Below are 17,952 nucleotides of genomic sequence, written 5' to 3'. Positions count from 1 at the left end.
ACCTTCTCTCTGCCTCAGTTTCCCCAGCTGCAAAATAGAGATGCGCCAACATCAGAAGGTTGCTATGGGATCAAATGAGGTTATATTTGTTGAGCACTTAGCACAATGCCTGGCACGATGCAGGTGACTTAAAGGCTCCTTCCCTTCCACTTGTAACAACAGATAAAAAAGAAAGAGCAAAAATCCATTCTATACCACCAACCAACACATCAGCTGGGTCTGGCGGTATATGCAGTTCTACAAATATCTTCTAAGCACCTGCTGTGTACTGAGCACTTTGTTAGGTTCTGGACAGAGCAGAAGATTCAATGGGACAAGGCCCTTTCCTTCATAGAGTGTATAGGCAGTCTATCATGGGGGTAAGGGAACACACATTTATAGGATGCCTACTACGTGCTAGACACTGTGCTAAGCATTTAAAAAATATTATCTCATTTGATTCTCACAACAGCCCTATGAGGCAGGTGCTACTATTACTTCCATTTCATAGTTGAGGAAACTGAGGGAAACAGAGGCTAAGTGACTTGCTCAGAGTCATGTAGCTAGGAAGTGTCTGAGGTCGGATTTGAATAGAGGTCTCCCCGACTCTAGGCCCACCACTCTATTCACTTTGCCACTAGCTGCCTGCAGCTGTGGGTAAGACACGTGCTCAGAAAATGATAAAAAATAGCATTATGTCATGAGCTTTACAACAAAAGACTACCTAAGGTCCAAGCAGAAGGTCATTCAAGGAAAACTGGAGAAGATTTTGTGGAAACCATTTGAGTTGGCCTTTAAAGGATAATTATGAATCCGCTTAATAGAGGTGGGGAAGGAGAATAGTTTGGGGATTGGAAACAGTAAAAGTTGGAAACTAATCATGACATACATTTGCAGTGGGTGTGACTCTGGGCAAATCACTTAGCCCTATTTGTCTTGGTTTCCTCATCTGTAAAATGAGCTGGAGAAGGAAACGGCAAACCACTCCAGTATCTTTGCCAAGAAAAACCTAAATGGGGTCAATCTAGAGTAGGACACGACTGAAATGACTCAGCAACAACACATGTAACAATAAATAGCACTTTTATTATTTATTTAACATTTGCAAAATGTTTTACACACTCATTAAGAAAGCACAAAGCATTTTACAGACTGGAAGGTGGTCCAGTTTGACTAGAATTTGTGTATGTAGAGAAGAATTATATGAGATAAGACTGAAAACTTTCCAAGGACAATGACACCATATTGGAGAGGGCCTTCGTCATCAGGCAAATTACTTTGATAAAAAAGCATCGTAGATTATGCTCGCTGGAGAACTATAGATTATAATAATTGAAAAAGGCCAAATGATCAGCTACAGATCCTGATGATTTTATTACCCTTCCACCAGATGTGCAGCCAATTGAAATGTATAGTGTTTAAGGGCAAAAAAACTTTGTTGCAGCAACAGCTGTGGTACATTTTAATTATGCAATCACAAAAGAGTAATAATTGCCAAAGGCAAAAATATTTATATTTTCCCCACATCTGATAATGAAACTATATGGGCAACATAAGTCAATAAATACTGCCAGTTGAGTTTAATCGATTTTAGCACCTGCTATGTACAAAGTAACATGAAATGTAGAAAGCATAAGCAGTTTCTCAAGCTGTGCTTCTGTTCACTGTGAAAGGATTTCAATTTTGTTGTTGTAGGATTAACTAGAAATGAGTTCCAAATTCTACATGCCTTTCAAAGGGTAATAATAATTCACATTTATATATTACTTTGAGGTTTATATAGTATTTTAAAGTTCTTGACTCAATTTCCTCATCTGTAGAATGGAAATAATATAGCATCTAAGAAACTCCAGTTGTTCCCTACCACCTCCAGGATCAAATACAAAATTCTGTATTTGTCATTCAAAGCTCTTCATAGCCTGAACCACTCCTCTTCTCCCAGCTTTCTAGTCTTCTTATACCTTACACCTCTCTAAGTACTCTTCAATCAACTGACACTGTCCTTCTTCCATTCCTTAAACAAGGCACTCCATCCCTTGAATCTGGGCATTTTCACTGGTTGCCCCAATGCTTGGGATCTCTCCTTCTTCATCTTTGCTTTCTGGCTTCCCTAGCTTTCTTCTAGTCCACACTAGAATCCCAATTTCTACAGGAAGCCTTTTCTGATTACTCATAATCTCAGTGCATTTCCTCCGCTGATCATCTCTAATTATCTTACATGTAGCTTGTTTGTACAAATTTGTTTGCATGTTGTCTCCTCCATTAAACTGTGAGTTCAAAAGCAGGGAATGTCTTTTACCTTTCTTTGTATCCCTAGAGCTTAGCACAGTGCCTAGCACATAGCAGACACTTAAAAATGTTTACTGATAGACTTACGTACCTCCCAGGGCTGTTGTATGGATAAAATGCCATAATATTTGTAAAGTGCTTTACAAACTTTAAAGCTCTACCCAAGTATTGTTGCCGTTATAACAAACCTCTCTTACCTTTATGCCCCAGATCTGTGTCATCTTGCTGATACTGGATCATTGTGATTTTTTAAAAGAGTGTAAGATATTTCTCAAGCTCCCAGACTGTTGCCTTCCCAACTTTATCTCCCCGCCTTTCCACTTCTGCAAAAAAGTCAGCATGAAAATTGTCTCAGATTACTTCCATTAAACGAGTAGGCAGCTCTGATGGACATTCTTTAGGGTAGTGTCAAATCCAGACTATTTTTCAGTCTGTTCAGAAAGAAGACCCCAAAGCAATGGAATTTTTAAGGAAGTGCATGAGCCAACAGCTAATTTGGAGAAAGTGAATACTTAAGAAATAGCATATATACCTTATAATTTCTCAGCCAGAATCTGTCAAATAGAAATTCTCACATAATGCAATATTTTTTATAGCAATTTAGTCCAAAACGTTTCTCTTTTCCATGATGACCTTTTGTAAAAACTCCATTGAATTACCACTCCTCTGTGGGCCTCTGGAAACTAATGCGGGCTTTGATGGTATGTACTATGAAGAGAACATATTTTTGGAACCAAATGATACCACTATAGTTAGAAATGCAATAATAAAGTATCACCCCAATGTTTCTAAGATTCAAATGCATCTCTTTTCTCCCCTTTAAGTTAGCATCTTCCATAAGCATGCTATTTCTAAGTAGTAAAATGAAGGCAAAGAAAGAACATTAATTTTTTTTTGTACATTATCAATCTTCTTTGGCCCACAAGAAAATCTATTTTTAATTAGTGCCGACTTGATTAGAACAATACAGGCTTGTATGTTTTGCTAGCAACATTATGCAGATTGTCCTGCATTAACCTTGAATACAGCTTGTTGTAACTGCCTTCTAGAGGACTTTTATATGCACAGGCTGCTCATTTGAAGGATTTGCTGTGTAAGCTTTTCCAAAGTGTTGCTATCCTAGGATGTGTCTTATTCACTTCTTTAAGGGGCAGGAGGTCACACTAATGAATTCAAGTGATGGTATCACGTTCACACAACCTTCTAAACATATTTAAAGCATTTTCTTGAGGAAAATATTCACAAATTTAAAAAATTGAGGGGTGGGCAGTATAGTAGAGGTCAGAAAGGGAAAACACTATTGTGGGCATTAGGGAGAAATGAGAACAGATTGAATCCAGCTATCCCAAAGTCCCAGAACAGACACTTTGGTGTTTTGATGAGTAAATGCCTCAGATTACTTATAAACACCATGCATTTTCCACTGCTTTTTTAGTCATTTTCAATTTTCTTTCTTCTGAAACTGTACTATTCCATGATTCATAATTATTTAGGAGATCTGAGAGTTTATTGGTAGCTTGAGCTAAAACTCTGTACAGTTTTCCAAATGTAATACAGCTTAATTTTCTCTCCGTATTGAAATATGGACATTGGCCACCTTCAGCATATGTCCTACAAAGATGAATTGATGGATTAAATCAATGGACAGCTCATCCAATTACATTCCATCATCTGAGCAATATTCATTTTTCATCCACTTTGTTTTTCCCATTTTTAATGGCAGCCTACCATTAGCCTAATCTCTTTTTTGGCTACCTTTGATCTCATTAAGTATACCCTCTCTTAGTAGAAACAAAATACCTAATTATTGGTCAAGAAAAGTATTTACAGATTTTACTATTTGAAAGGATATCCAGGAAGATAGTTTTACATTTTGTTTGTGCCTTATTTTTTGAGTTGCTTTTTGAACTAGAGAACCAAGTACAAGTATGAAAATTTGACTTCAAATGTATTACAAAGGTTTGGTGGAATGGAACTCAAGAATGGAACATGGCTCAGGATAAGTATGCCTTTTTCAAAAGAAACAAGATCGGTGAAAGGGTATGAGGGGGTAGCACTGTATCCAAATTAGAAATAGTCGTGTGAGAAAATTAAAAAAAAAACCAGAGGGTTATGAAGCTTGGAGGAGAACATTTGGTGAAGATCAGTGGAAGGAAAAACAGAAACTATTTTGTCATTGGAAGGCACCACAAACCACCTGGACAGAAAAATGGACTATATGGAAAATAAATAACGAGCATGATGCAAAGGCAACTTATGGAGCAGTAATGAAGGGGGACCTCAATTATGCAGTTATTTACTGGAGCTCTCTTTCTGCCACAAGTGGAGCCACTAATGAATTCTTGACTTCCCTTAGTTACAATTTTGTCTATAGAACTATAGAGAAAAAAAATCTGTTCTGTATCTGTCTCAGTAATATGGAAAACAAACAAACCAAACTTGTTTTTGGGATCGGGATCATGGTGACCTTATGTAGAAATGACCATTGTATTTTAGAGTTAGTGATAGAGGAAAAAAAGCTGAACACAATCTGACCTGAAGTCTAGATTTTGGTGAAGCAGATTTCAAAGAGTTTAAAATTCGACAAGGGAGCCAGGACAAGGCAGCACAATAGACTCTCAGAAATGAAATTCTAAAGAGAAAGGAAAACAATTCTGACGAGGAAGAAATATGAGTTGTCTGTAGAGACTGGGGTGGATGAAAAGAGCTAATTCACCAACCTAGAGGAAAAGGTGCAATTCCTGGAAGGTAGAAACTAGGGAGGGAACAGGAAAGTAATACAAAGTATGGAACAGTGTTCGTTAGGAAAGGAAAATACAAAGTGTTTTTTTAAAAGCTGTATTGGTGGAAGAAGACTGACGAAAGGTTGTCTTCCACCTAGAGTTGTTTGAGTATTTTATTTCTTGAATGATAGAGTGTATGCTTAATAAGATTTAAGAGACCCCTCAAAAATCAGTCTACTAATTCAAACAGGAAAAACAAAATGGATGAAAAATGCATATTGTTCAGATTATGGCATGTAATCAGATGAGCTGCCCATTGAACTAATCTATCAATAACTGACCACAGAGAGAAGGTAGATATGGTCATCTTATTTTGCTTCTATCTTCTTGACCAATGAGATTGTCTTTTAGACTGGAAAGGATAGGTATAGAGATATAGACTGGTTCTGTGATTTCCTTATCTTAAGGAATACTTGGTGAGGAACATCCTCAATGAATGGAGGTTGGTACTTTTCCTGCAACATATGGATTTAGATAGTTGTCTAGAGCAGGGCTTCTTAAACTTTTTCCCCTTGTGACTCTTTTTCACCCAAGAAATTTTATGCTATCCCTGGTATTTAGGTGTATAGTAATATACCTAAATCAAAGATTTACTGATAATAAATAATAAATAAATGCATTTTAAAAGAATTCTTTGGTGTACATGTAATTTTACCATTTATTAAAGATAAAAGCAAATTTATATACTAATGAGATGTATGCGCTTGTTTATTTTTACATAAAGAACTAAATCATGGCTGAATACTTGATACTATAGGACATAGAGCATCTTTAACACTATCCAGAATTGGTTGAAATTTTGATTTTATAATTGTCAACACTGAGAATGCCACTTCACATAAATATGTAGTACAAAATGGAAGAAGTATGTTTAGGGCCATTTCAGAAATTGTTGGAAATTCTGTCCTAATCCCAAGCCAAAATTCAATTAAAGATTGTTGTTTTTTACGAAACTCAAATTTTAAACCTCTGTTATTTGATAACTTGGCCAATTGTTGTGTGTTCAGAACCAAGGCTGTAGTGAAGTCTTGAGATGCAACGTGGGCAAGCACTGTCAGAAACACCTCAGATTCATTATGTGTTTGATTTTGAATTAATTTTTGGTTGTGTGTTCAGAAACTTTTTACAGTTGTCACACTTTTTACAGGTGTCAAACTCAAGCCCCCCTGATTAAAAACTCTTGAGGGAGGCCAAATCAGATTAGAATATAATTGGAAAATGTTGAACAAAATAATTAAAAGTGCAATATAACATATACAATGTTAATTTATAGTTTTATAAGTCAATAAAGGAACCACAGGGGTCCTTAGGTATGGTTTAGTGGCATTTCTAGTTGAGTTTGACACCACTGGACCAGAGCACTGAGAGGTTAGATAACTTGCCCAGGGCAATATAGCTAAGATTTGTCAGAGGTAGAACTTGAACTCAGGTCTTTTTGCCTCCAAGGCTGACTCTATCCATTATTCCATGCTGCCTCTCAGACTGGAGAGGACAGAACAAAATTGACTAATTAGAAATTGATTCTCAACCTTAATAAAGAAATAGCAAGAGAGCACCTAACCACCCTTGATTAATTCAAGTTACCTTCCCTGAATAAATTCCACTTTCAGGTATTGAAAATACTAAGGATGTTATTTTTGAATAACTGTCAATAATAATACAGGGTTTAAGAAAGGCAGTTGTTACAATTTCAAAAAAAAAAAGGGAAGAGAATTGAGCCTGCAAATTATACCACTGAGCTCAATTTTGATTTCTGGAAAAATTCTAGACCAGATTATTAAAGAAATAAATGTTTAGTGAACCTCTAGATAAAGGAGTGATGACCACAGTCTACATACTATCAGATTGACTTCATTTACTATTTTGACAGATGGGGGCAAAACTATAAATATATTTACCTAGATTTTTTATAAAATTAATTTATTTTAAACATAAATAAGAAGGAGAAATGTTATAAACAAATACAAAAATAACAAAAAAATAGCATTGCCATGTACAAAACAGAATATAAGAGAGGATTCAAAATATACAGCAACACATTTTTATTTCAAGAAAGCTTATGTAATAAATACTACATATTGTACTACATACAACTCCCTTGTAAGTTTTCTTTTTTTCTCTGCTGTGCACTTTTTGTTTTTTTCCCCCCATCCTTCCTTCCTTTCCACCTCCAGGAAAGTTACAATTAAGTGTGGATACACACATGCATACGTACGTATATACATACACATAAACATATGTACATACATGTACAAATTCATTATACACATATAAACACATAATCATACTCATATATAGACACACACACTCATATGCATCTATTTAAGACTATACTATACTTATTTGTCCTCTGTTTTTCCTAGAGTGGATAACATCTTCCTTCATAGGTCCAAGTCTTTCCATATTTTTCTAAGTCCACAAATTCATCATTTCCTATACCACTGAAATATTGCAACCTTATACTGTCTAGTTATTTTAAATAGTCTAAAACAATATTGATTAATATGCCTGACATATAGCATAGTTTCCTTATTTTCCCTTTTGATTAAATCTATTTAAGCTTTAACTTTGTCTGAGATCATGATTACTACCCTGCTTTTTTCCTAATAAATTCTACTCCTGATCTTTATTTTATGTTTGTGTGTATCTCCTATTTCCTATGCTTCCTGACTCCTCTACTTTACTTCCACCCACTACCTTGCCCTCTTTACTTAACCTGCCCCTTAACTTTCCTTATCTTCTCCCCCATCCCTAACCTCTTAGCCTTTTATTTCATTCTGTATTTAGAAGACTTTTATGCTGTTCTAGATACATATGTATTGTTCTCCCTTTAACCCATTCCCAATGAGAGTAGGGTTCCAGAACTACCAGCTTTCCTCCCCCATCTAGTTACCTTTCCTCTTGCACCTCATTTGTATAAGATAATTATTCTTTTTGCTTTTTCCTAGACAGTTTACTTTTAATATCACATCATACTCAGCTCTGCTCCAATCTTTCTTTTGAACTGCCAAATTACTAATAACAATCTTAGACATAGGATTTATGTTTCCTTATATAAAAAGTAAACTATACTTATTAAGTCTCTTGTAATTAGTCTTTGATGTATACTTTATATGTCTCTTGGTTCTTGTATGTCAAATTTTCTATTGATTTCAAGTCTTTTTGCAACAAAATACTGAAAGTCTAGTAATTCATTGAATATCCATTTTTTTCCCCATTCAGGGTTAAGCTTAACTTTGCTGGGTATGATATTTTCAGCCACATCCCAGTTCTTTTGCTCTTCCATATATAGTGTTCCAAGACCTGTGGTCTTTTAATGTAGCCACTGCTATGTCTTGTGTAATTCTAATTGTGGCTCCACTATATTTGAATTGGTTTTTTTCCCCTTATTACTTGTAATATTTTTACTTGAGTTGGCAATCTAGCTATGATATCCCTGTACATTTTCCTCACGGGATCTCAGGTGGTGATTGGCGGATTTTTTTTCTATTACTACTTTTCCTTCTTGTTCTAACACTTCAAGACAATTTTCTTTAATTATTTCTTGTATTATTGCATCAAGATTCTTTTTTTGATTGTAGCTTTCATGCAGTCTGATTATTTTTATGTTTTCTCTTGATCTGTTTTCCAGATCAGTTGTTTTTCTTATGAGATGTTTCACTTTCTCTTCTATTTTTTTCATTTTTTTCTATTTTATTTTATTATTTCTTGGTCTATAACTTCACTGGCTTCCCCTTGCCCAACTCTAATTTTCAAGGGGTTATTTTCTTCCTTAATATTCTGAATCTCCTTTTCCAGTTGGTTGACTTTCTTTTCATACTTTTCTTGTTTTTCTTAGATTGGACTTTTAAAAAAAATTTGCTTAATCTCTCTCATTTGATTTTTAAAGTCTTTTTAAAATTCTTCTATGAATTCTTTTGGGGCAGGTGACCATTTACATTACTCTTTTGGGTAGGAGAGGTTTTTTTTTTTGCTTCGATATCCTCCTCTAAAGGTGAACCCCTGTCTTCTCTATTTCCATAATAACTTTCTATGATTGCATCCTTTTTCCTTTGACTGCTCTCTCTTTTTTTTAAACTTATAAGAGCTTGTTATTGCAATTACCTCTAGTCCTGGGGTACAGGTGATTGTGTCTTTTGCTTCAGATCCTCCTTCAGTTCTCCTCTCTGGCCTGGAACCAAAACCAAGAATTCTACCCTCCTGTAAGTGTCCACAGCCAGCTCCCTACGCACTGCTTCAGCACTCACCAGGTATATGCTGGTTCCTTCTCACCCAGGGCCACATATCTGCAGCACCGCTGAGCCTGCCATTGTTTATCAGCAGAGGTTACTTCAATCTTCCCCCTCTCAGACGCCCAGCTCCCCAAACTGTAAAGGAAGTGAACATTCCTATGGCTGGGGCCGAGACTATCTTTCAACCCAGCTAACCCCACAGTTTGCTGTTACAGTAGAACTAGCCTGGAGGTGTTTACACTTCACAGGGACCAAATCTCAGATCTTTTGCAGTTGTCCCAGGAGGACCACTATTCTGCCCAAACCTTGTTTATTTTTACTGCTCTACATTCAACCTGAGGTGCTAGTTTGTTTTGTTTGTGGAGGAAATCTGGAGAGCTTGAAATTTTCTGATCTACTCTACCATCTTCTCAGAATCCTCTCCTATTTGCTTAAATTTTATCAAAGGGTTTGATCAAATATCTCAGATTATCCTTGTGGCAAAGATGAAAAGATGTGGGCTGAACAATAGTGCAGATGGGAGGTTTTTTTTATCTGGTGGGGTGTGAATGGTCCCAAGGAATACTTATTAATGGCTCAATGTCAGTTTGGAAGAAGGTCTCCAGTGGACTTCCTCGGGAATCCATACTTCACCCTATGCTGGTTGATATTTTTATCAATGACTTGGATAAAGACAAAGATGACAGTCACAGCAAATTTATGGATGACATAATATTGGCAGGGATATATAATACAGTGGTTGACAGAATCAGGATTCAAAAAGAACCTGACAAGTTAAATCATTGGGATGAAGTTTATAAGATGAAATTTCATAGGAATAAATGTAAAGTTCCATAGCTAGGTTCAAAAAACAACTTTTACAAGTAAAAATGTGGGAGACACAGTTAGAAGTTTATCTGAAGAAGATCTGGTGTTTTTTAGTTGATTGAAGGTTCAATATGAGTCAACACTATGTTGTGGCAGTCAAAAAAATGAATGTCATCTTAGACTACATAACTTCTGGGATGAACTCCTTACCTTCCCCTCAGTTTAAAAACTTCTGATGCTGCATAACCTCTTCAGGAACTTTCTTTAGAGTCGGCTGACCAGTCACTTAAAAAAACAAATCTCAAATCTGTTGTCACATTTCATTTTTACTCCAAATGATATGCCCCAGCTTGATCACTCAGCATAGTGCCTTCTTGAATATCTGTTTGACATTTTCAGCCTTTCCTTCCCTGCTTCCAGCCTGTGTTTCCACATTTGTTATACATTAGCTCCACTCACACACTCAGTGGTCTATCTAAACTGATCTTGCTATTCTTCACACATGACATTTTCTATGCCTTTGCACAGGCTCTCTTGATGCCTGGGATGTATCCTCACTGCAGTCTTGTAGGATCTACAATTGCCTTCAAAATTCAATGAAAATGCCACCATCAACAGGGAACCTTTCCTCATATGACTTCTTCCACCCCACAGCTGCTAGTTTTTCATTTTGTATATAACTGTGTGAACTTGTTGTAATCTCTGATAGAAGGTATGTTGCTTGATGACTGGGACCATTTCATTTCTGTAATTTGTATCCCTAGTGTCTAGTACAGTGCTAGACACATAGTAGACACTCAATAAATACTTGATAATTGATTGATGTAGGAAGAACATCATAAATATTGGTTGAAAAGTAAATGTAGAATCATCCATCTTTCTCACAAGACCGAATTACAAAAATGATTGTTTCTTAGAACCAAATAGCCTCAAAACGCAAACTTTCCATCAGCAATGAGAATGTTCAGAGAAAGGTCTTAAAATCTCAAATACCAGTTCCAAAAATGGGACCTTAAACTTGTTCTGAGTAACTGCTACATGGCTGAAACAACTGTATGCTCTCCCAAGCTGATGTATTTGAATTAATGTATTGAATGAATAATATGTTCATTACTATACAACAATTATAATACAATATATAATAATTATATAATACATTATAATTATATGTAATATATTAGAATTATTACATATTAATATAATTCTATATTACATATAATGTATTCAATACTGATATATTTGAATGAATAAATGATGGTGTTTTTGTTTTAAAATTTGCCACATTGCTTCATAGTTAAACACAGGGATGTACTGGTAAATGTTTTACAACTATCTCTCTGGGAAAAAGAGTACATATAATTCACTTTTAAGTTTAATATGAATTATTAACATTTTCTCTATCAATTTCCTAAGTCTAAACAATTAACAAAGCAGCAAATCAGGTCCTAATTTGTAGCATTTGCTGATTTCCAAGATATACATGCTTACACTGAAAATTTAACTATCACCTCTCAGGATCTTGTTTGAGCTGGGTTTAGCACACACACCTATAAAGGAAATAAAATTTCAATTAAAAAAAAACACCCAAAACTTCTGCCCTAATTACACAACTGCTGTTCTACAGATTTGTCAAACCCCCCAATGGCAATTTTGTGCTAATAGAAAATACATGAATAGTTGTTGGCATGGTCACCAGATCTGGGAATATCGGACTGAAGGGTCATGTCCCTGGGGTACTACCTGTGTTTTACATGGTTATGATTTTTTCCCAAAGCTTTTCATTTTCTTCTGGGAATGTGGAAAAGGTGCAAGTGTGACCAGCCCCAAATTTCACACTTCAGAAACAACTAGAAGTGAAAGTATGGCCAAGAAGCACAAAGGAAATGAACAGACCTCATGTACCCAGTGGTGATTTTGAGGGATCAGTGCCAGCTACAGTTGTACTGACAGGTCTACAGTCCCTAGATCAAGAGAAAGGAGAGGGAGATGGGGGTGTGAGGAAGGAGGAGGGCAGAGAGATAGCTAGCCAGATGGAGGGGAAAGCCCCAGTCAGCGATCTGTCTTTCTTCTCTCCTTTGCAGTAGGTGGCAAGTAGCTTGAAGATCCTTTAATTTAACCAACTGGAAATCCTAGTGTCCTGAAGACACTTGTTTAGAAGAGCCTTTCTGAGAAGTAGTTTCTGTTTCAAAGAAGAAAAAAGAGGAAGGGAATAATTCATTAAAAACAAAAACAATTCCCTTCTCCCCCTCCCTCCAACACACACACATAGTAGTAGTTGAAAATAGAGGAAAATGAAGATATTGGTTAAATTTTTTCTTTTTTTTCCTCCTTTTTCTTTCTTTCTTCTTTCTTTCCCTGGTTCTTTCTTCTTTGTTTCTTTGTTCCTCTCTTTGTGTGTTTGTGTGGGAAGTGGGAGGGAGAGAAAAAATACTTATAATTGAAGGAAATAAAATTCAATTAAAAAAAAGTAGTGAGTATAACATGTAAACGATGATGCCTGTTTTTCTTTTTAGTGTGCATTTGTGGTGGTGGTGGTGATGGAAAGATTAAGGGGAAAGTTTGCGGGAGATTTCTGGTGTGGGTGGAGTTGAGTGAGGTGAAGCACCGGTGAGACAGCTTTCCCAACAATCATGAGAATGCTAGGAGGAAAGAAAAAGAAAAGATTGTAGAGAATGGAATGATTATAGAAGGGCAATGCTGGGGGAGGGAGGTCTGTGGGAAATTGCTATCCCTGAGTAATAATAACAGCTCATATTCTTAGAATGTTTTTAGGTTTAAAAAGTTCTTTCTTCACAATAACCCTGATAGGTTGATAAGGATTGCATATGTTTATCCTTATTTCATAAAGGAAGAAACTGAGAGGAAGCGATTTGTCTAGAGTCACCAAAACACATAAGGCTACTTGATTATAGGCTATCCTTCTAAGTAGGAGTGAATGGGTGTTTCCAAAGTGTATATAAAAATGTGGAAGTTTGAGGATAACCTTGAAACAAGTTCTATTTGCAGGTAATGAAAAGAGAACAATGCATCTCTATATAACCACATAACAAAAGGGCATCATAGAGATAACTCAGTAAAATATTTTCTCTTTGGAAAACAAGTGATTGCTATGGTGTACAAATCATACTCTATCTTACAAAAATTGCAGTTAACATTTAAAACAAATTTGGTCTAGACACTGACCACCCATTTAAAGAAAATGGATCTAAACATTCAGTGTGATTAAAAAAAAATTACCAAGAATGTCCTCAAGTACAAACATGAACTGAAAGTGAAAGAATATAGAGAAGCAATAGCATTTTCCCAAAGCACAAAGACCGAATGAAAAAGGGAGAGAAAGAGAGAGAGAGAGAGAGAGAGAGAGAGAGAGAGAGAGAGAGAGACAGAGAGAGAGACAGAGAGAGAGACAGAGGGAGGGAGTAGAGAAGGAGGGAGAGAGAGAGGGAGGGAGAGAAGGAGAAAGAATGCGCCCCATGTCAAGTCATGCAATGGGCATATCCTTGCAGAAAAGGTTACCAGTATATTCCACACTGGTTTTATACATTCCAGGATTTAGTCTTGGCTTCAAGTGGCATTCTGAATATATTTGGGCTTAAAGAAGACAAACCCAGGATCTATATGAACACAACTACAAAACACTTTTCATAGGAATAAAATCAGGTCTTAAAAATTGAAAAAGTATTAATTGCTCATGGATGGACTGAGTCAATATAATAAAAGTGATAATTCTAACTAATTCTATCTATTTATTCAATGTCATTCCAATCAAATTATCAAAAAAAATTGGTTTATAGAGCTAGAAAAAATAATAACAAAATTCATCTGGAAGAACAAAAGCTTAAGGACATCAAGGAAATCAATGAAAAAATTGTGAAAGAAGGTGATCTAACCCTACCAGATCTTAAACTGTATTATAAATAGTATAATAAAATTAACATATTATATTACATAAATAATAATAATAATAATAATAATAAAAATAAAAATTATCAGAATAATCTGATACTGGCTAAGAAATAGAGTAGTGGAATAGATTAGGTACAAATTATATTATTGTTGATGACCATAATAATGTAGTATATGATAAAACCAAAGGTCCAAGCTTTTGGAACAAAAACTCATTATTTGACAAAAACTGCTGGGAAAACTGGAAAATAGTATAGAAGAAACTAGGTATGGACCAACATCTCACACTACATACCAAGATAAGATCAAAATAGGTACATGATTTACATATAAAGAGTGATACCATAAGTAGAGAGCATGGAATAGTTTATCTGTCAGATTTATGGATAAGGGAAAAAATTAGGACCAAAGAAAATATAGAGAGCATGACAAAATGTAAAATAGGTAATTTTGATTATATAGAATAAAAAAATTTTTACACAAATAAAACCAATGCAACTAAAATTAAAAGGAAAGCAGAAAACTGGGAAGTTTTTTTTTTTTGCAGCAAGTATCTCTGATAAGGCCTCATTTCTCAACTATATAGAGAATTGAGGCAAATTTAGAAAAGTAAAAGTCATTCCCCAGTTGATAAATGGTGAAAGGATATGTGCAGGTAGTTTTCAGACAAAGAAATCAAAGCTATCTAAAGCCATATGAAAAAATGCTGTAAATCATCATTGATTAGAAAAATGGAAAATGAAAGAACTCTGAGGTACCACCTCACACCTAAGAGATTGGCTAATATGACAAAAAATGAAAATTATGGATGTTGGAGAGGATGTGGGAAAACTGGAACACTAATGGACTGTTGGTAGAGCTGTCAACTGATCCAACCATTCTGCAGAACAATTTAGAACTATGCCTAAAGAGCTATAAAACTATTCATACCCTTTGATCTAGCAACACCACTGCTAGGTCTATATCCCAAAGCACTCTACAAAAAGGGAAAAGGATCTATTTATACAAAAATATTTCTAGCAGCTCTTTTTGTGGTGGCTAAGAATTGGAAATTAAGGGGATACCCCCAGTTGGGGACTGGCTAAACAAGTTGTGGCATATAATTGTGATGAAATATTATTGTGCTATAAGGAATTATAATCAAGATGATTTCAGGAAAACACTTGTCATGAACTGATGTAAAGTGAGATGAACAGAACCAGGGAATTTTGTACATAGTAACAGCAATATTGTACGATAAAGAATTGTGAATGGCTTAGCTATTCTCAGCAATACAATGATCCAAGACAATCCCAAAGGACTAATGATGAAGCATACTATCCACCTCTAGAGAAAGAACTGATATTATTTGAATACAGACTGAAGCATACTATTTTTCACTTTATTTTTCTTTTATTCATGCTTTTGCAAAATGACTAATATGGAAATGTTTTACATGATTGCACATGTACAACCTATATTTGATTGCTCACTGTCTCAGGGTTTGGGGAGGGGAGGAAGAGAGGGATAGAATTTGGAACTCAAAACCAAAAAAAAATGTTAAAAATTGTTTTAACATGTAATTAGGGAATAATAAAATATTTTAAAAAACAAAAGAGGTGTGACTCCTCTATCATTTTACTTGATGCTTGAAAAACCTTATTTTCTACTAACTCCCTATGTCTAGTTTTAAAATACTATAAAATTCTTATTTTGTGTAACATTATACTTATGTGCAAATACCTTTCTCAACTATTTGCAATGTATAATATATTGGAGTATTAAAAAAAATCACAATAATTTCTCTCTGTCTTTCTCTCATGCATGGAGGATGTCACTTAAAATTTTGTATTTCTTTTTGGCCCTGAAAGTCCTTCAAAATCTGGCTCCAGCCCAATTTTCTATAATTTTTACTTATTAATATCCTTCACACACTTTACATTCCAGAAAAATGTCCCACATATTACATGTTTGCACATGCTGTCCCCATGCCTGGAATGATGTCCTTTCTCATGTCCACCTCCTCAAGTGCCTAGTTTTCTTCAAGGCTCGGTTCATGTGTTACTTCCTACACAAGGCTTGTCCTGATCCTACTGCTGCCTGATTTGCCAGTGGCCTTCTTTAGTCTCAAATACTTTATATTTACCTATCTGTTTCTACATATTGTATAGAGCAGGGTCGGTTTGAGTATTCTTGGACTTGTATCCACAGTATGCAACACAATGTTAAGAACATATTAGGTCTGTCCATTATGCTTATTGAAGGCAGGATGGAAGACAGGCTGGAAGGAAAGGGGGAAATAAGGAAAGAAACAAGGAAGAAAGGATGAAAAGAGGGAAGGAAGGAAGCAAAGAAGAAAGGGAAAAAGCATGAAGGAAGAGGGAAGGAAGGAAAGAATGGAGAAAGAAAGGAAAAGAGGAAACAAAGAAGGAAGGAAGCAAGGAAGGAAATAATGCTGTGAGGGCTTCCAATTTTCACAGTTCATTGACCTGCTTTCAACCTTGCCATTAGCCATTTCCACAAATTTTTCTTTAATAATTACCTTACTAATGCTCAACATTGGGTAAGCCATATTGTTTGCTTCCTCTGCTCCTGTTCACTAATTGTCAATATTGTTACAGAAAGTATAGAACAGTGTCAATCAAATATACCATAAATTCCCATTCTCAAGCTTAAGTAGAATTCTCAGTGTTTCTCAGCAATCTTTGTAGAAATGTCGATAGAGCTCATTACAAGCTTTTTTCACTTTCCTCAATACTTTCACCCTCAACATGTCCTTTTCACTTTGTATAAATTTCATTGTTTGTACCCCACTGATGCCTCTGTCGTATACTTGTAATACTCCTCCTATTGCCACTTGCCCACCCTTCACTGCACTACTGAAGGTCCCAGAGGGCAATGGCTGCTTATCCCATCATCATTCTAAGGGTAACTAAGAAGAGTTGGACATTTTAGTACTATTGCTCACAAACCCTTATTCTGTGTATTCCTCCTATTCACCAGACAGATTTAATCAATTAACTTTTATTTTTGTTATTAGCTAACACTTTTCAGATATTATTTCATTTTATTCTTACAACAGCTCTGGAGGTAGACACTATTATTATCCCCATTTTACAGAAGAGGAAACTGAGGCAAACGGAGGTTAGGTGACTGGCTCAGTGTCACATGATTAGTGTCTAAGGTTGACTTTGAAATCAGATCTTTCTGACTCTTGGGCTAATGCTCTACCACTGCATCATCCAGAGTACTTATTGAGAAAATATAATAAATACAACAGTTAAAACAATCCTCAGAACTTCAGGGCACACTCTCCCTCTTTTAACACAATGTTATTGGTGAGAACGAGCTAGAACTTAAGGCAATTCTGTGACCAAGATAAAAACTCAGCTCTTATTTACTGAAAATCGTTTTCCTCCTTATGTGGAGTCATCATTCATATCCTCTTAAGGGTAACTCTTCTGGGCTCCAAGGATTGGTATCCTTGTGAAACTCCAAAGCTACCTTTCCTTAGTGTGCCTAGGATCTCTCAGCTTCCAGTGCAAACACTGCCATTAGCCACTTCTACTCTGTGGATACTGCTGTTGACATTGTTGGGAACTTCAACTTTTCTGACCTTTCCAAGTCCATGAAGTTCATTGCCTGGTCAATGGTGTGAGAAATTCAATCCTCCTTGTCTCTCAATCTTTCCTTTTCCCTCTCAATAAGGCAATTCCTGGAACCAACATTAAGCTGGCAGGCTATTGGAATCATTGAATTCCTGGACTACACTAGCTTATCATTTTATCTGTAGCTCTTCATAGCATGACCAACTCTCTTTAGCCAATCAGAAATTATTTCTCATGTGGCATCATCTGTTTTCATCCAATGATCAATATAGTTTACTCCTCTTAAGCTGTTAAGGGCTTGTTCACACTTAGTTTATTTCTTTCATTGATTGACTAAATCAGAAGTCTGAGCTTTCTATGTTCACATTA

The sequence above is a fragment of the Phascolarctos cinereus genome, unplaced genomic scaffold (genome assembly GCF_003287225.1).
Source record: "Phascolarctos cinereus isolate Bilbo 61053 unplaced genomic scaffold, phaCin_HiC Scaffold_2;HRSCAF=192, whole genome shotgun sequence".
Taxonomy (NCBI): domain Eukaryota; kingdom Metazoa; phylum Chordata; class Mammalia; order Diprotodontia; family Phascolarctidae; genus Phascolarctos; species Phascolarctos cinereus.
This window is presented reverse-complemented; position numbering follows the sequence as displayed.